The 20,327-nt window shown below is 47.4% G+C and overlaps 1 protein-coding gene across 2 annotated transcripts in view; it reads left to right on the top strand.

Moving 5' to 3' along the window:
* FKBP6 (FKBP prolyl isomerase family member 6 (inactive)) overlaps positions 1-20,327 on the top strand; it is an 875,880-nt gene that overhangs the window by 751,240 nt on the left and 104,313 nt on the right. The gene's annotated exons all lie outside the window — the stretch shown is intronic.

The following is a 20,327-nucleotide window of genomic DNA, read 5'->3' as shown; positions in this document are numbered from 1 at the left end:
GTGGGGGATTCTCACACGCTGGCCCCCTGCAGAGATCTGACTGGGCGCTCCCTTGGAAGTGCGGACCCTCTGACAGCGGGGAAGACGGATAGAACGGGCCTGTATATTCAGGTGTAGGACTGGCAGCACATGACTGCCATCTGGGGTAAGGCCTGAAGGTCTGTGATCATTGCCCAGGGGCGAGGAGACGGGCACTGGGCGAGAGTGGACGCCTCACGGAGGTAAACGCAGGGCCCAAACATGAGCGAATTCTATGGTGGAGACACAGAACCCCGTTAGACAGACTGGCACTGCCGATGTCTTCAGACAGTGCTTAATTTGTAAAATAGTGAGTACCGGTGCCCAAACTTCTGCTCTTATGCGCAGTCGGTGCGTTTGAATGTGTACTTCTGTAACGAAACTGGTGCTCATGTAGAGTACTCTGATACCCGATGTCTTGGGTCTAGTTCGTGATATGTAAAACGCAAGAAAAAAAAGTCCCTCTTTTTCTCGACAACCACACATTATCATTAAATAGTATTTTCACCCTTACTTTACTCTGCTGGGTTGAGAAACACCGATTTTATCAGACTCTCAATGGTGCAAATAAATAATTAACCGCGCTTTAATCTTATGTCATTTTTGTTTGCTATTTTATATAGTGCGGACTTGGCAAAAAGGTATTCGAGCGTTTACAAGAGAGAAGAAAGCACATTCTGGTTAACAAAGGACAAGGCGTGAGACGGCAGAAGGGGGAGATGGGATGCCGGCGTTTAGCGGTTTTAATGAAAACAAGCGCGCACGCTTGACAAGAGGCAGCAGGGGGAGGGGAGAGAGAAGGGGGGCCTGTGCCTTTTTCCCTTGCGTTTCCCTTGTGGGAGCCAGCAGGGGCACCATATGTTTGCAAGTTAATTACAAACATATGGTGTCAAAGCTCGCTCCCGGAAGGGAATCGCCAAACCTGCACGCGTTGCCATTGAAGGTAATGGAACACGTGCACGTTTTTAGGGCAAAAGCTCAATCGATTCCAAAAGGTCTCTATTGGCGAGACCTAAACAAGGCACATGCAAAGGAGCTTAGTTCTCCTTAATTAACTTTGTGGACTTTCCAGACTGATATATCTTATGATGGGCTGGCTTTCTGCAGCTTCCGGTCAATGATACAACATGCTAGTATGTATCAAACGCCTACGGTACGTCAGAACTCTGAGCCTAGTTTTCTCAGTGGTCCTGTATGCACAGAGGAACAGAAGTATTGTTGAGGCATGTTGCTTAGAAGACACAAAATTGCCAGAAGTTAACTTGCACAAAATTCACCACCGAAAATAAACATTTGTCTCCTGGCTTCCCAAATGAAAGAGAAAATCAGTGTCTGGCTAACAGGGTGCTGGGGCGATACACCAGATGGTGTAGGGGCACTTTATACACAACAAGTCTACCAGAGAAAAATAGAGATCCAAGGAGCCCGGACTAATGAATAGTGGTGATTACTTTGTTTATTACTTAGTCCAAAATGCCAAAGTCTTGGTCTGGACTTAGAGCCTGATTTAGAGTTTGGCGGAAGCTTATTCTGGCACAAATGAGATGGATATAGCACCACCTTTATTATAAGTGCCATAGGATATATTGCTCTTGTAATAAGGCAGACCAGATATCTGTTAAGTTTGAGATGGAGTAACCCATTTGCAAAACTCCAGATAAGACACATAGTACTAAAAAAGCATCTGAAACGTGTTAGTGTGTGAATGCATTCCAGGCAACTAGCAGGGGCAGATTGCTGATTATTTCCTCTCCCATTGTACATTGTCAAGGGGACACCTAACCATAGGTGAGTAGTTTTTGAAGAGCTTTCTTATAATTGTCTGTAGTTTTTGTTACTGTTACATCAGGGGATTTTTAATATGAAGTTTGATGAGCAATGGAGGGCTGGCTATCAAATCTGACCCTATTCTGGTTAGCCACAGACAATACTAATATAAGGTTTGTGATGTGGGTCAACTTAATGGGGGATAGAGAGTGCACACATTTGTTGCCAAAGGAGAGTGAGAATAATTTAATGTTGTCAACATGTTTCAGCTGTCAGATAGGTCCTTATCATTCCTCAGGACCAGTGCACTCTCTGTAGTTGTAATTTAAAAGCATAATCAAAATCACGCCAGCTGCCAGTAGAGACAGAACTGATACGCCCCATTGGTGAATTCTCCACAGCTGTCCTGTTGTGAGGGGGATGAACTCTTTGTTGTTCTCCCTTAGGTTGGGAGATGCTGGGAGATACTGAAAACAAGGATGGACCACTATCCGTCTCGTTTTACAGATTGATAGCAGTGTGGGTGCAGTGGACACATTCACAAGGAGATCAGTTGAAAGCCTAACTGGTTTCACTATCACGTGTTAAATGCTGGGGGGATAGAAGCGCTAGAGAAAGGCTAGCATCCAGAAGTACTACCCCTTGGGGCACCACACTTCATGGTCCTATTCGAGACTAACAAATCACACTCAGGATTTTCTACATTGGGCTGGAGGGGGCTCAAGAGGCTTTGTAAGAAGGAAGGAGGTGGCAGTTGTCATCCACATTACCGTGGGCACCCACTAGACCACCTGAATATCACTGCAAGCAGTGACTTTTCTGTAACAAGGGAGGATAGGAAAATGAATCAAATACTCACTAGCTAGATATACTTTCACAATATTGAGGGAGTCGATACTCTGCATTCAATATTTTTGTGTGATGATATTTTAACTGGGTATTCTGGTAGTTCACCCCCAAGGTCCGACAAGTGGAGCATGCCACCACTGGCACGGACAGTCATTAATGCCCTGTGAAAAGTTCAGCAGATGTTCCAGCAACACAATCGCTCTCCAGGGAGGACACACTTGGTGTGCCACCACCAGGCCCAGACTGACCTACAATGGGGTCCTCTCTTTCAACACTCAGACAATGCTCGAAACGTGCAACAGATTCTTTAACTCACGTGTTCTGGAGCATTCTCTATCACCAATTACATTTGTTTTTAGGTCCAGCCTTGCAGCGCATGCGCTGCTCTGCGAGACATGCTGTATTTGAGTATGCATTAGAAGCGCCACCCACTCTCCGCCCGTATTTGTCACTGGCTTGTGTCATTGTTCATTGTAAAGGATGGCTTCTGATTCGTTAATAGGCTTGTTAATCCCTCCTTAGTGCCGCTGTGTCTTCATTTGTAACCTCCTATGAGGATAAGTCCTTTGAATTTGGTTGTGACACTGTACATATTCTTTAGTCTGTAAGCACTATTTTCTTTAAATAGTTTCTCCTACTGCAGGCACAACATGTTTTCCTCCAACATTCAGCGCACCATGCGTGCTTTCACTTTCTAAGCAACCCTGGACAATGGCGGGCGCTTCTTTGAATAGGTCTCACATTTAGAAGAATTTGAGCTATTGACATTGTAAATGACAATGCCTTTTATGTATGTGGTAATTAGCCAAACAGATCAAGAAAAGGCGTTGTCATTTACAATGCCAATAGCTTAAACTCTCGCAAATGCGAGACCTATTGCATTGCAAATGCTTGTTTATACTGGTACTGTGTGGCGCCATTCTGGCTTGTTGTCGGATATCTTCTATCCTGTGACTTCTGCGCTTTGAGTTGCTGGGGTTGCTGTCAGACTGTTCTGCCAGTTTGTTCCCCTTTATCCGTCACTCTGTTGCCGGATCACATGCCTGGCGCTTTCTGTAGTCCTGTCGCAGACCCGCCTCCCTTTGGGGTATGGCTATGGTATCTTTTCTAACTTAAGGAATCTGCGGCTAGATGTCTCTATCAGATGTACGAGTTACTTGCCTTCGGTAACGATGTATCTGGTAGAGATGTTGTCTAGCCACAGATTCCTTAAAACCCACCCAGCCTCCACGTTCTGCGAGTACCTTTTTCTGGTGGTTTTCTCCACTGGCCTCTTCAGTTGCCATTGGGTTTTATCTTCAGGGGGTTCAGGTTGTTGCACTCCCCTGGGTGCTTTCATATACAGTTAACCTCTGCTGAGGGGCTTCTTTTCTGTTATATGGAACCTTTCGTTCAAGGGAAGGTTTGTTTTATTCTGCAGTTCCCTTCCCTTTAGTCTGCTCTACTGCCTCGGGGTCCTGGTCTCCTCGTGGTCAGCCACTTAGAGGGTCATTTGTCCTCTCTTTCCTACCTCTGTTTTTAGAGGGGAAATCCCAGTCTTCTCTTTCTGTTATTCTTTCTGTGTTCCGGTCTTACTGGACAGCACAGTTCTACAGGACACTATCGGTCTATTTCTGTCTAATGTGATGTTCTTCCCATGTGGCACTCGGGAAGTGGCCTCCGCTTAGCTTGTGGGGCTTTTCCTCACGGTCTCCACTTATTTGTGTAGGCGGTGTGCATTCTGTCTTTAGGATGGTGTCTTCCACCATCCCCCTTTTTCTTATTCGCGGAATTTTCATTCCTCGCACTCTGTTCCCATACTTTCACAGTTTATAGTAGGTGGCTCCGCGTTGTGCCTCAGAAAACTGATGTCAGTGCTCCGGGAGGGACTTATATGACCCTGCTGATGTCACGTATGATGACGTCAGGGCGGGGTCGTGTGGCGCTGTCACCCGGCGCACAAAGGTGCTGCTGCAAAAAAATTCCGGATCCAGTCTCACGCCTGGGGATATTCTAAGTTAAGGAATCTGCGGCTAGACAACGTCTCTACCAGATACATCGTTACCCAAGGTAAGTTACTCATACGTCAGGTGAGTAGGGTAAGTATCTCGGTGGCCACCCACCAGGTGAGAGGGCTTATCAAAATTGGGACAGAGCCCAGACAGTGAAAACAGGAGACCAACTAACCCCAGGCGGGCGGGATTTTAAAGGAGGGCCAGACCGTGTATATATCGGTCTCAAGTAGGCCCAACACTAGGAGCTGCACCAAAAACGCCCTTATTTTCCACACGGGCACAAATCAAAATTTAACCTGGGAGAACTGTGCTGCTCGGCACAGAAATCAGTTAATCTTACCCCAGGGGGGTGTTCACTCTCCAGGTGTGCCAGAAAAACAGGCGCGACAGCACAGACGCGGGCGGAGGCGATCGGCGATTGCTGCAGCTGACGCAACCTCTGCCCGCGTCCCGCTGAGGATAAATATGCCCGAGGGAAGGAGGCTCGCCCTCTGATGGTCGGCGAACCGCCACGCACTCCCGCCGGTGAATGCGCAACTCTCGCGGCCGCGTAGGAGCGAGCCAAGCGTTCCCGCGGCTGCTTCTAAGGAGCGGTGGATCCAACAACCTTAAAACCAGTCAGGCAATAAATCAAATATGTGACGGAAGCAGTTGGTAGTGGTGTTCCCTGAAAGGGAGTAACCGCACATTCAAATAAATATCAAAAAACGTTTTGGTTAGGGCACAGAATTGTCACAATTGCTTACAGTACAGTAGGAGTGCTAGGGAGACCACCGTCACTCACTACCAAGGGTGACTGAAGCAGATCTAAGGGATGGCCGAAACAGAAATGCACAAAAGGGTCAATTCAGCACTATCCTGATAGAAATGTTAAAAACAAGCATTGGCATAGCCAATAGGTCTCGCCTTTTGGACCTTATAAGTGGTCAGCCATGCAACAGTTGGTGTTGTTGCACCAAGGATATTGTGCTGGATAACTAAACACTTATAAGGTCCCAAAGGTGAGACCTATTAGCTATGCCAATGCTTGTTTCCATTGCTGCTCAGTTATAAAGGGAAAAAACAATGAGGAATTCAACAAATTGGAGGCGCTTTACTTAGAGAACCTTTTTAACCTACACCAATGTACTCCCACAGAGAACATTTCACTTGGCAAATTGTGTGAGGAGTCTGCTTTTCTCTGCTCACATTATCTGCGTAAGGCTGGGAATAATGGAACGGGATTGATTTGCTCTTTAATATGGGAGATGATTTCCACAAATAATCATGGAAATCAACTTTGGTGCTAACAAAGTAACCCTGCGGCTATGAGCTTGATGGACTTTGGACTTGAGAATATGTTCTCAACTAATTTCGTAAAGATTGTGAAATGTTGTATAGAAGCACAGAGTTTTAAGTATGATCAGTGCTTGAAATGGAAATATAGACGAGGATACACACTATCCCAGAGTACCTCTTTACTACATAAAGGTGTCAGTACCCTCCATTTGAAAGCTTTGGACCGCTGCTGAAGAGTACAGGTAATCGAAGTGCAGGTACTCAGTGCTAGACAGTACCTGCCCACTTAAAAGCACTGAGTGGGGCTATAATTCTTCCCGGAGAACCAGTTTTAAGTTTAATCTTGTCCCCCCATGTACCCTACCTAACCCTTCTGAAGAAGTTGCCCTGAGGTTTCACATATGTAATGACTATGAACACTACCATTTTCACTACTCCACCTGTCATATTTGCGGAGTGGGTTAAGACTCGTTAGATGACTCTGGAATTTGTCTAGGACTAATTTCTACGAGGTCCATGTTTTTAAAGTCACGTTATAATATGTTCTTCATATGTATGGTGGAGTTCTCATGCCTTTTACGTCACCAAGGATATTCCAGTCGGGAGTGTACATTTGTTTGCAAAATGTACTCATGTGTTGTTTCCAATTTGCACCATAGGGTAGGTGGTGGTGACAAATGAAGGAATATTAGGATGCACATGTATGGGCACACTACTATGAAAAGATGCATTTGTGTTGTGTAATAGGGCATATTTTGTGTTTGTGTTCACCTTTTATAAATAGCATTATGGATTCTCGATTATTTTAATAATATGTTCAATACTGCATTTGGAAAATATAGGTTCGAGGCATGTGGGCTGCTAAATTCATATCTTATGCATAGATCGCCGCCTAGTGTTGGGTCCGGATGATTGCACATTGTTGTCCTGGAAGAGTCTTCGAAGTATCACGAGATAGGTGGCTCCTCCCCTGGACTACAGTGCGCATGGGCATCGACTCCATCCCCAGATTGTTTTTTTCCGCCATTGGGTTCGGATGTGATTTCGACGTCTCCTGTTCGGAATCGATAAAACAACTTTTGAAGGCCACAAGGCTTTCTTTACTTCGTCGGTATTGTTAGCGTTCGGTCTCGTGTGTACTCCAACTCTTCGAGTCGGATAACTGTGGAGTCGGGTGACTCTTCGGTCATCGAGGCCCTGTCGACGCAGCAAGACCCAGATGACGCTACGATGGAACGAAGCCCGTTCAAGTACTGTCCTGTGTGCGGGTCGAAATACCCACACATCGACGTGCATCCTGTATGCAACAAGTGCCTGTCGCCGGACCACAACGAGGCCAACTGTATGGCCTGTTCCAAATTCAGGTCGAAGAAGACGCTCAAGTTTCGGCGCGTGGCGCGCCTCGAGGCCCAGCGATCGGCACCAGCGCCGGTCGACATCTTTACAGACCCCGAAGCAGACGAGCAAGAGCTTCACCTGCAAATCTCACCTTCATCGGCGGAGGTCGAGGCCGACTACGGGGAACCCATCGAGGGCCTGGACCTGTACAAAACCGTCGAGGAGGTAGGGGACGACGAGGAAGTTTATGGGGCTGCGGAAGATAGCTCAGAGGAAGAGCTATGCCCCGTGCGTACAATTACTAAGGCTCAGGTCACGGGATCGCCTCTCGGCCTTACCCACGACCCTACTCCTTGATCCTCGGCCCCGCCTCCTGGCCCGGCTACGGACACGACTACGGAGCCTCCATCACACAAATCGAAACCGAAACCTTCGGAATCGAAAACTACAAAGATGGCCGACACACCATCGAAACTGAAGACGTCTGGGACTGCATCAGCGCCGTCGTCTTCGGAGGCCTCGAAGCCAAAGAAGGCTGTTGATCAGGCTAAGGTACCGAAAGGGGCCAAGGAGACCGGCTCGAAGAAGGTCGTTGAGCTAGTGTCGTCTAAGGTGGTCGAGCCGAAGTCGAAAAAGACTGTCGAGACTCCTTCAGCAACGACTGCCGCACCAACAGGCACGCGGACAGTCGAAACGGCGTCAGCAAAGGGCACCGAGCCGAAGTCTGGAGCCTCTACGCCGAAGGTCAAATCCGCTGCTCCAAAGTCAGCGACGTCGATGACTAAGACCGGGACGGGGGACCGAAACACAGCTGTCGAAGGTGCATCCGCTCCTCCGCCGCACAAAGACATATCGTCGACGCATGGCTCTTCCCCTGTGGGTGGGCAGAGGTCGTCGGTCGGCTCGACGAAGCCATCCGCTTCGTTTACAAAGCAAGTCACGGACTCCCTGAAACGAATAAAGGACAAGGCGTCGGAGCAAAAAACACACTCGGTGCCGAAGCAGAGTGTTCCACTGGACAAGACTCAGATGCCGATACTCTACACTCTACCGCCAAAGGTGGCGCCGAAGGCTTTTGCCCCTCGTACGGTGACCGAGGAATCAGTGGTTCAGCTCACGGGAGGTTTTGGTCGACCACCCTTGCCTACCGAACATTCAGAGCAGTTTATCGACACCGACACGGGTAGATTAACCCTCTATAAAAGGAAAATTACAGCACAGCCTGTAGAATCCTATGTCATACCTCTCAAAAAGAAAAGGCCTGCACCAGACACGCCGGACCTTGTTGAACCCATCCCTCAAGGGCCTGGGAGGAGTCCTACACCTTCACCCACTGGATCCAATGGGGATGAGGGTGGCGAAGATGAGCAGTATAACTTTCCTGAAAATACTGACCCTGATGAGCAGCAAGAATCATGGATACACTCTGGTGATCAGGGGGACCAACAGCTGGTTAGTGACCCACATCTGTATGGTGTTAAAACTTCTCCCACTGAAGACTCTGCGGCATTTAATGCCTTAATTGAAAGGGCAGCTTCAAACCACAAAGTAGAGATGCATGCCGACCCAGTGGAAGTTGACTTTTTATTTGATACTTTTTCGGCATCAGAAAAAACGGTGAAGACACTTCCAATGCTTAAGGGGGTTCTCAAGCATGCCACAGACATTTTCAAGGAACCCACCAGAGCCAGAGTGGTGAACCCACGTATTGAAAAGTAATACAGGCCGGCGCCTGGTGACCCTACTTATATTCGAGGACAGTTGCCTCTCGACTCTTTGGTGGTCTCCAATGCCCGCAAGAGGGCAAATTCACAGACAACGGGTGAAGCTCCTCCCCCGGACAAAGAGTCTAAAGTGCTGGAGGCAGGGGGCAAGAGGGTGGCTGCGCAGGCAGCCAACATATGGCGCATTTCTAACACTCAAGCCCTGTTAGCCAGGTATGATAGGGCGCACTATGACACCTTAGAGCAGCTCTTACAACACCTTCCAGACCAGTTTAAAGAAGGAGCTGAGATGCTGATACAAGAGGGCAAGCTAATTTCTAACGCTGCGATTAAATGTGCACTAGATGCCGCTGATACAGCAGCAAGAGCAATAAACACTAGTGTTATGTTAAGGCGTCAGGCATGGCTCCGCATCTCAGGGTTCAAGCCTGAGATACAAACGACTATCCTCAACCAGCCTGTCAATCCAGACAGACTGTTTGGCCCAGAGGTTGATACCACCCTCGAAAAGATAAAAAAATATACTGAAACGGCTAAGTCCATGGGGGCGCTTCAGTCTCAGCAATACAGAGGGAACACTTTTTGTCGCTCAGGTGCACGGGGTGTTGCTAGAGGACACTTGGCACAGCAGTCGCATTTCAACAAGGGAGGCGCCCAGGCCTCGTACCCAAAACAAAATAGAGGTGGTTACAGAGGAAACAGCGCAAAAGGCAGAGGCAGAGGCAACAATAATTCCTGTTCCTCCGCTGCCAACAAACAGTGACTCCCTGTCACTGCCCCCGACCATCCAACACCTGTCGGGGGGAGACTCCAGCAGTTCCTGCCAGTCTGGACATCCATCACCACAGACAGGTGGGTCAGGAAACTTATCCAATACGGCTACTGTTTAGAGCTAACATCCACTCCACCCAACATACCCCCAAGACACCGTCCTATGTCAGCAGAGCACTTGCACTTATTGCAGCAAGAAGTCCTGGTGATGCTGCAAAAAGGCGCTATAGAGCTCGTGCCGGTGGAGGAAGAAGGCACAGGGGTTTATTCCCTGTACTTCTTAATCCCCAAAAAGGACGGCTCGCTCAGGCCCATTCTAGACCTACGCCCCCTCAACCTCTACATACTCTCAGAACATTTTCACATGTTAACACTACAGCAGGTTCTACCATTGTTAAACCAGGGGGACTTCCTCGCAACCTTGGACCTCAAGGATGCTTATTTTCACATACCACTCCACCCGTCCCACAGAAAGTACCTCAGGTTCACCATACAAAACAGGCATTACCAGTTCAAGGTCCTGCCCTTCGGGGTGACCACTGCCCCCAGAGTGTTCACGAAGTGTCTGGCGACCGTGGCGGCGCACCTCAGGAGACAAAACATACATGTCTATCCTTACCTAGACGACTGGCTCGTTCAAGCAAAGTCGGAACAGCAGTGCGCCGCGGACATGTCCCACACAATTCACCTCCTTCACAGTCTGGGGTTTTCGTTAAACTATCCAAAGTCGCACCTCCAGCCAGCCCATGTGCGGCAGTATCTGGGCGCGACAATCAATACTCTGACAGCTACGGCTCAGCCAAACCAGGTGAGGATTGGCAACATCCAGTCGCTCATCCGGAGGTTCAGACCGCAAACCTCACTCCCAGCGAGAGTGTTCATGCAGTTGATAGGCATGATGGCCTCCTGCATCTTCATTGTCCCGCACGCACGGTTGCATATGCGTCCGCTACAAGAATGCTTGGCGCATCAGTGGACTCAGGCTCAAGGACAGTTAAAAGACCTAGTGTTGGTCACCGGTCGGGCGTACAACTCTCTGCATTGGTGGAATCCACACAACCTTTGCAAGGGCCGACCGTTCCAGGAGCCTGTGCCACAGATTATCCTAACAACGGACGCATCTCTCCAGGGGTGGGGAGCTCATGTGCTCCACTACACTGTGCAGGGACTATGGACGACGCAGCAAAAGAAGATGCACATCAACTATCTGGAATTGATGGCAATCTTCATGGCACTCAAATCCTTCAAAATACATCTGTGCAACAAAGTCGTGTTAATCCGGACGGACAACATGACGGCGATGTATTACATCCAGAAACAGGGAGGTACGCACTCTCCACAGCTGTCTCACCTGGCTCAGAGCATGTGGAAGTGGGCCATTCAGAGGAACATCTTCCTCATGGCGGAACACCTCCCGGGCACAGATGATCAGATGGCAGATCTGCTCAGCAGGTACAGCCATCAAATGCACGAGTGGGAGATACATCCATCAGTACTCCACCCGTACTTTCAACAGTGGGGTCATCCAGAGATAGACCTGTTTGCCACAAGGGAAAACGCAAAATGCCAACACTTTGCCGCCAGGTTCCCTCACCCACAGTCGCAGGGAAATGCGATATGGATGAACTGGTCAGGCAGATTTGCGTACGCTTTTCCCCCAGCACCTCTGATACCGCTGGTGGCAAGAAAGCTGAAGCAACACTCGATGACACTCATCCTAGTTGCTCCAACGTGGGCACGCCAACCATGGTACACCACGTTTCTAGAACTCTCCGTGGTACCGCATCAAAGGCTGCACCTCACACCCAGGCTCTTGACGCAGAACCATGGCGACATTCAGCACACAGATCCGCGACAGCTCAATCTGGCGATCTGGCTCCTGAGGTCTTAGAGTTTGGCTACCTCAACCTGCCTCCTGAATGCATGGACATCATCAGGGAGGCACGGAAGCCCACTACAAGAGCTTGCTATGCAGCAAAATGGAAGCGGTTTGTCATTTATTGTACAGCACACAACATTGACCCGCTAGATGCCTCCATTCCTAACATCATCTGCTATTTGTTACATCTTTACAAATGCAATCTAGCGTACGCTTCCATTAGGATACACTTATCCGCCATAGCGGCTTATCTTCAAAACAGGCAGCATCTCTCTGTTTTCAGGGTGCCTGCCATTAAAGCTTTTCTAGAAGGGCTGAAGCGGGTCATTCCTCCCAGGACCCCACCCGCTCCAGTATGGAATCTCAACGTGGTCCTCACTAGGTTGATGGGCCCACCTTTTGAGCCTCTACATTCATGTGAGATTCAGTTCTTGACATGGAAAGTGGCTTTCCTTAGTGCTATCACGTCTCTAAGGCGTGTTAGTGAGCTACAAGCGCTCACGATACAAGAGCCATTTATACAAGTGCATTCAAACAGGGTAGTGCTCCGCACTAACCCCAAGTTCCTTCCAAAGGTGGTGTCACAGTTTCATGTCAATCAAACCATTGAACTGCCCGCATTCTTTCCTAACCCAGAAACAGTAGCAGAAAGAATGCTCCACACGCTAGACGTTAAAAGGGCACTGATGTACTATATTGATAGAACACAACCCTTTAGGAAGACACAGCAACTTTTCGTTGCCTTCTCCGCACAGCACAAAGGCAACGCTATTTCCAAAGCTGGGATAGCCAGGTGGATCGTTAAATGCATTCAGATTTGTTATCAGAAGGCTAAACGCACTTTAACGGTCCCCCCCAGGGCGCACTCCACCCGCAAACTGGGGGCCTCCATGGCATTCCTAGGTAACATTCCTTTAGAGGATATTTGTAGAGCAGCCACGTGGGCTACACCACATACATTTACCAAACATTACTGTGTAGATGTGCTCTCCAAACAGCAGGCAGCTGTAGGACAGGCTGTTCTCAAAACTCTTTTTCAGACTTCTGCAGCTGGCACGGGCGGCCGCCGTTCATGAGGGGACTGCTATGTATTCTATGCATAAGATATGAATTTAGCAGCCCACATGCCTCGAACTGAATATGCTACTTACCAGTATGCATCTGTTCTTGGCATGTAGGGCTGCTAACATTCATATCGCCCGCCCACCTCCCCGGCGCCTGTAGCAGCTGCAGACTACTTCATGCATTTCATCACTAGCATGGACATCGTTTACACTATCACACTCCATCTTTGCCACAATGGCTAAAAACAATCTGGGGATGGAGTCGATGCCCATGCGCACTGTAGTCAAGGGGAGGAGCCACCTATCTCGTGATACTTCGAAGACTCTTCCAGGACAACAATGTGCAATCATCCGGACCCAACACTAGGCGGCGATCTATGCATAAGATATGAATGTTAGCAGCCCTACATGCCAAGAACAGATGCATACTGGTAAGTAGCATATTCAACATTACGCACTTTGAGTGTATCTATTTGCTGCCAGTCAAGAAGAACTAAGCCCAAAAGCTATGCATATCAGCAGCACTTGGGAGTTTAAAAGGGCATGGGGTTTATAAATGAACCTGAAGTAGCTGCTCATGCGAGTATTGACCTCTACTGCAGGGAAAATAGTTTCAGATGAGAATATTTTTTTTTCATAGTGTGTGGTTAGTGAGCACTAAAAAGCCACACTTATTAGCAAGTATGTAAGCACCAGTTTAATACATGTGGAAATACAAGTGGCTACTTAATTTTTTCATCTACCAAAATAAATAGACTAAGAGGAGAAAACGAGAATATTGATTAAAATGAACTAAAAATTCAACAACCTAAGCTCCTTAAATCTGTGTGTCCTAGTTATGAGCCTTCGGTCATATCGGACAGCAGTTGCCTCTACTTAGTGGGAAGTTTGCCCCGTCGTCCCGCCGTCCAAGTCGTTGTCGGTCATTATCACCTTATAACGCCCACTTGAGATCTAGACGCCCTGGAGGCGTTATTTGGAAACCGATAATGATAGCGCGCTTTACCCTGCCACACTGATCATTGATGTCAAGAGGGGGCATGTAATTGCAGAGAGCAGGCTGGGGTTGTGGCAGTGAGCGGTGAGGGAGGGGAGCTTGCGTCAAGGGTGAAAAACAATCGCGGCAGAAGTGCATGCGCTTTCAACAGGGCAGTAGATGTGTTCATACGAATTACGAAGGTGTGCCATCTCCTGGGTGATAGAACGCTCTACAAGACATTTATTTAGGCACAGGAAGATAGATTTAAGCGATTTGCCCAGAATCAAAGGATGCTGAGCAGACGCCGACCCTCGAACCTGTTTCCCAGTTCCAAAGTCGGCAGCTCTTGCCATTACACCACATGGGAGGTTCCTGTCCGTCACATAGAGACTTTGTGACCACCCTTCAGCTTTGAGAGGGAGGGAGTAATGGGTTTATGCCAGTTACGTTAGCGATGTAGTGAGTAATTGAGTGTGTGAATGAGTGAACCAGTGGATGAGCGATTGGTCTTGGAAGCGAATGAGCCCTGCTGCGAGTGGGTTCGTGACCGAGTGAATGAGTGAATGAGTAAGTGAATGCATGTTTGAGAGTGGGTGAGCATGAACAACTATGTGTAGGTAGGTAGGTAGGTAGGTAGGTAGGTAGGTAGGTAGGTGAGTGAGCAAGCGATTGAAAGTAAGCCAGCAAGTGAGTAGGTGTGAAAAAGTGAGCCAACGAATGAATGAGTGACTTAGGGAACAAATGAGGGAATGATCTAATGGGTGAGTGACTACAAAAGCGAGTGATTGAACCAGAACAAGGGAACTAAAACAGTGAGTGCAAAAATCGATCGTCTGAATCAGTGCACAGTCATGTATAGAACACCACATTAATGAAATGAATGACCTCCAGCAGCTCTGTAAGCACTCGGGGGCAGATTTACAAGCCCCTTGCCCCATGTTAAAAATGACGCAAAAGTGGCGCAAAGGGTTTATAAATCTGCCCCTCGGTCTCCTGAGATTGTCGCTCGACCTCTCATAAAAAAGATAGACTCCGTGTCACGAGCACCGTGTCAAGATGGAGGCCTCCTCCCAAATGGCGCTCCTGGCTCAGCAGCCCGCCTCCAACAGGATGTCCTCACGCTGGGCCTGGATGGGTGTGGGCTCAGCAGCACAATCACGCTGCTACAGCTGCCGTGTGCACAGAAGCGGCAGCCAGGCCAGGGGGACTGGGGCGACATCTTGCTCAAACGAGTACCAGGATTTTGGGCCAGCCTGCATCTGGGCTGGCTTCATTGGCTGGTGGGAATTCTTTGAGAGTCACTCTGATCTCTGCGCACTTCTTCTTTTTTTTTTTTTTTTTTTTAAAGAAACTTTTGCACATTCCACAGATTTTTTTCCCAACAGTGTGCAAAACCCAGGAGTCAGATTTTGGCCGGGCTGGCTGGTCCATTTCCTGAGTTCTTCTTTTCGGAGATGTAGTGTCTAAATCCCCCCACTAAGAGCCTGTGGGCGCTGTTCTCACTGACAATCACAGATGAGCAAAGTGGAACATCGGCCCGGCCTTGCATAGGTATGTCGTCATCTCCAGGGACTGACGTAGCGCTTAACACCGGCCTATTTATAGCTTGTTTGTAAGCGGTATACAACATGGCACATTTTGAGAACAAGTCACAAAAACAAGCATCGGCCGCGCGGCAGTGAAAGTGGCAGCAGGGGAAGGGGACATGGGCGATTTCCTTTCAGGAGCGTGCGACCATATGGCGCCACCATATGGCGCCAAGCGCTCCAGAAAGGAAATCGCCAAGATGTGCACGCGTTGCATTACAAGCAATGCAACGCGTGCACTTCTTTGCTAAAAAAGCTCTGCCAAAGGCATTGGGTTCCCTTCTATGCAACGCATGCGCGTTGCGTAGGACAAGACCTAATGACCTGTTGGTCACAACAATTTCTTTAACAATACAATCATAATATATGCGTGATTCGTCAAAAATATTCTTCTTGTGACAAGATGATCAAGCCTAGGTCTTTTTGTATATGATTTTCTTTTTATTGACAAGCGTCAAAGAAAGAACAGGCCAACACGTGTTTCGTCAGTACAGAGTCCGTACCACGACTTTCTCAAGGCTGTAGACATGAAAAACAGTACATAAATACAAATAAATATGATAACCCCTATAGCCAGCCCCTTTCTAATGAATGGATGGCTTGTTGTGTCTCTCACTACCCTGCCTAGCTTTGATGACATTACTCCCTGTTCTGGTGTTTGTCCCACTTAAGAACCCTACAGTCTCACAATGTTCTGATTGGATGAGTTGTATCCTTTCACTACTGACTTGATTTGATATTTAAAAAAATGTATTAAAGCTTTTGATATTCTATGGTGTTGCGTCACTTGGTGCTTCCAGAGCTGTGAGGCTTCAAAGCTGATTGAGCCTCGATGGTCCCTCTGGTGGGTTGGATGAGGTGGGGGATATGTGGAATTCTGGAAGATTTACGTATGGCTTCAATGGGAGAAGTACCCTCTGCTTGCGCCAGGGGATGCCACGCCCCATCTGCAGATGCTTGACAGATGTTGTACTGGTTATTATGATTAGAAGTTAGGAATTACCCTTTTAGGATCAGCAGCAGCGTTACAGACACATAAGCTGTTTCTGTAGTGGCTACTGCTATATATTGAATACTAAATGAACAGGACAAAGTCCCGCTAGAATAGTGTTCAGTATTCCACCAACCACTGTCACCCATTTAGTCATTAAAAGCAAAGCAGCCATGCTTCTCAAGGGGCCTCATGAGCATTACCAGTGCTGCAGAGCGTGGACACTGGAGACTACTTGTTCATCAAATAATCATCCGTTGGTAAAAGATGTTTTAGGTCTTGCCATTGAGGCAGATTTAGCTCTTTATCTAGGCTTTTGCTTTTTCCCCAAAAAATAATTCATAATATACATAGTAGGAGGAGTTATTGGTCAGAGGCTTTATCAGTTGAACTGTTGAATTGTCATTCAAATGTTGTTTCCACCTGCCCCAACATACGCCATGGGGCAGTGGGTCAGCACACTTTTACAAGTGGCTCCATTCGCTGTGAGTGACTGTACAAATCTGTGCACATTATTCACGTCCGCCTAAAAATAGTTCCTTTCGCTTTTAATGACAAAGCTGCTTGAAAGTGTGCTGTTTTATTGTATGTTATACAGTAGCTTTAAATACAAACTGTTTATTTTACTTGCACTTTGGGGTGCCCAGTTACGATTATTTATTTTCCGGCTTTAAAAGTTATGAAGTGTTTAACATTGTAGCTGCCTGAGATACGAGACCTTGGATGTATAGTAATTTATTCTTGTCCCGTTCAAAAATATTAATAATAATTATAATAAAAAGCATAGCACAAATGAAAAATCCATTACAAAAATTACCAGTAAAAAGTGAATGTATTTTAAATGTAAAAATGTTAATGCAAGTATGCGGCAGCCATGTTAGAGCTTTAATTTGTTTTCATTTTCTTTTGTGGGACATTCTTAGAAAAAAAAACTTTGGGCACCTTTCCAATACCAGCCCTAATAAAGGCTTTCTGTGTGAGATGTGTGTGTACATGTATAAAAATGAGAATGAAAGAGGTAATGACATAGTTTCTAGAATAATTCAATAATACTGACTTCATCATTTGACTACACTATGTAATCCTGGTCAATTCACTGTTTCATCCAGGATTTCTGATGGAGACTTCTAACCACAAATTCCTTCCCTTTAGAATTTTCCCAGGTGCTGGACTGGATCTGGAAACGTTAACCTAAAATAGCTCCAGTGTGCTTAAAGGTGGGCTCTTCAGGCACTATGGTGTCTGTGGCCCACCTCTGGAAGTGACTAAACTGAGTCACAGGCACCACGCCTGTGCACTAACGTCCATTCCTCTTATTTTGCCCTCCTATAGGAATTCGTTGCTCCGCTCCCATCCATTTTGGTGTCTTGTGGATTAGGAAACTGTCTCCTCTGAATAATGATCAGTTTAAACCGTAATACACCAGCGGGAAGTTGATATTGGTCGCAGATCCACATTACGTCTCTTTGGTGCTGGCATCCCAAGCACGACTTTTAAGTCTTGTGACAGGTGCTCCCTGATCCATCCAAAGTCCATCTGGGAATGTGAAGCTGTACATCGCTGAGCACAGTAATCATGGTTAGTCCTGTTTGAAGTCCAGGGGATCACTCCTGATCTAGGTCCAGATTGCAGTCTTTGGGTTAGTTCAAGATGAAATCGAAAGGCAAGTCTCTGCATGAATGCAAGAAGTCTGAAATCTGTTCCTTCTTGCCGCTCTCACTCCAGGGAGAAGTTGCATCCTCAGCATTCTAAAAACCTGATTCTGCCATCGTTGTCCCATTTGGACAACATTCTGAGATTGAAGCTGATGTGCCCCAAATTCCCAGTGCCATTGTTGACTATACATCTTGACATGGCTGTAGAACCCAAAATATCGGAGAAACTGGTCGAGGTTGCTTGTATTCCATTTCAGTGGGGCCTGGCGTCGCAGTTCGGGCTGGACTGCTCTGATTAGAGCAGGCTTAAGACTGGTTTGCATATGACTGGGTCCAAACTGAGGCATCATAGTATGTGACAAACAATCGATTGGGTTGCAGCCCTGAGCAATTGCCAGTGGGGGATATACATTCAAGGATTCCATCCATCACCGTGCTGTTGCTGCAGTTTATTCAATAAGTGGAACGGGTATGTGGGTCCCGTGCTCACTGTGCCACTGGAATCAATCCATACCTAGCTGAAGAGACCATAATAAGGGTGAGACTAGTCCTAGGTTGCTTGTATTTGGTAGTTGAGGCTGGACTGTTCTGATTGGAGCAGCATCAAGACTGATTTGAATATAGCTGGGTCCAAATTGAGGTGGCATGGTGGGTGAAAACCAGTGGATTGGGTTTCGCCTCCAAGCGATTGTCAGTGGCTGAGATTAATTCAAGCATTCTATCCATCACGTTGTTGTTGCAAATTATTGACTCTACAGCAGTGTGAAGTCAAGATATTATGTATAATTTTGGGTCTCTTTGGTGCGCCTTCAGGCCCCAATGATCTGCCAGGCCTCCAGGTAGACTGCTGACTTTGAGATCTTCCAGGAATGGCTTGGCTTTTTCTGCCTTTTCCCAGTCCTATGTTGCTGCCAGGCCGTTCCTCGCCATTTCCTGCAGCCCATGCGTGTTCCTTCAGGTTAATTTCTGGCCATGGCTCAAGAGGTGCTGGTTCCAGATCCAATACCAACTTCAATGTTAGATTCAGAAATGAAGTCCTCTACATTTTGAAGCTGTGCCCACTATGAGATTACATAGGCACAACTGAAAGTTTAGTACCGTTCTTCCATAGGCCTGTTGCTTCAACGCCAGTTCGGTTGGAGTCTAGAGACACTATTTGTCTGGGACTCGGATGCTACCCAGGGTCTCACACGTTATCTGTATCGTGGACGAGAAGGTGAATAATTGGCTCCCTCTTGTTTTACAGACAATGGCTTGTACATTGACCTTCAACAGGCTAGATGTTTGAACACGTTGCCCGAGATGGAATTGGTTGTCACTTGGGCCACCTACTGAGGAGCGTACCTCTTTCAGGGTGGTCATGGGCAGGGCTGTGGACGTTTTGCAGTTACTGTGAAAATTAAGGCACATTTGTACACTGACATTTTTAAACTAGGTCTTTCCACCTCAGAGCTCTTGTCGCCCTTCAACAAAGCCCTAATGCAGGCAATCGTAGCACCCTGTTGCTCGATGCCATAGGCTAGCCCACAAGGATGTGGTCTTCATGACACAACATCCAAATCCAAAGAGAGCCATGTATTTCAGGTGTATGTGAGTAAGGTGAATCCTAGCACCTTACATTTTGCTCCTCTTGACAGGGAACCCAAGTACATAAATGTCCTTACCAAGAGGTTGTTTTCATTTGCCAGTCTTGGGGAGTTAATTATGAACAACCTCGCTGAGGAGTTTGAAAACCCACTTGCACAAATGGTGTATGATGGTCAGCCAAATAAATCATGCAGACTGGTCAGCCAAATTAATCTTGCAGACTGGTCTGAACTCTATAGATCGAGACATGGGTATCAGCATTGTGGTTCTGCATCTTACCTGGATGCCAGCCTCTGCGCTTTCTAGAAATGTTCAGGTATCATGAATGGACATGCCTTTGAACGGGCCCAGGCTATTCGAAAAGAAAGTTAACTTTACCCTTGAAAGTTTTACAGCTAGCCGAGCCACAGCCCAATCTTTAGGTTTGCTCTTCCCTCTGACAATTTGACTAGAGTACTATAAGTTTTGGGGTTACTCTTGGGGACTTGTCTACCAGCAGAGGCAGCCCTCCCTGGGGGCCCCGTCCAATAACCTGCTAGCTTTTAGTGGCTCCAAAAGAAGGGTAATGGTGGAGGCCATTGGGACCAGCAGATGCCGAAGTCCTTTTCCTCCACCTTGCCCACTACAGCTGCCTGGAACGGGCACCAGGCAGAATTTGGCTTGCTTACTCATTTTGCCTACCCAGCTGGTCTGCGGTTTCATCAGACCAATTTGGTTACACCCCTCCATTTTTGTCTATCACTCCCTACATTCCTCCAGTTTGCTTCTTGACTTTGACAAATCATGGCAGCACCATGGCTGGAAAGGTTCAGACACTGCTTACCAAATGTGCAGAAGGTTCCCAAGG

This window comes from Lissotriton helveticus, chromosome 3_1 (assembly GCF_964261635.1).
Source record: "Lissotriton helveticus chromosome 3_1, aLisHel1.1, whole genome shotgun sequence".
In the NCBI taxonomy this organism is placed as follows: Eukaryota; Metazoa; Chordata; class Amphibia; order Caudata; family Salamandridae; genus Lissotriton; species Lissotriton helveticus.
The sequence above is the reverse complement of the archived record's forward strand: the minus strand, read 5'-3'. Positions and strand labels throughout refer to the sequence as shown.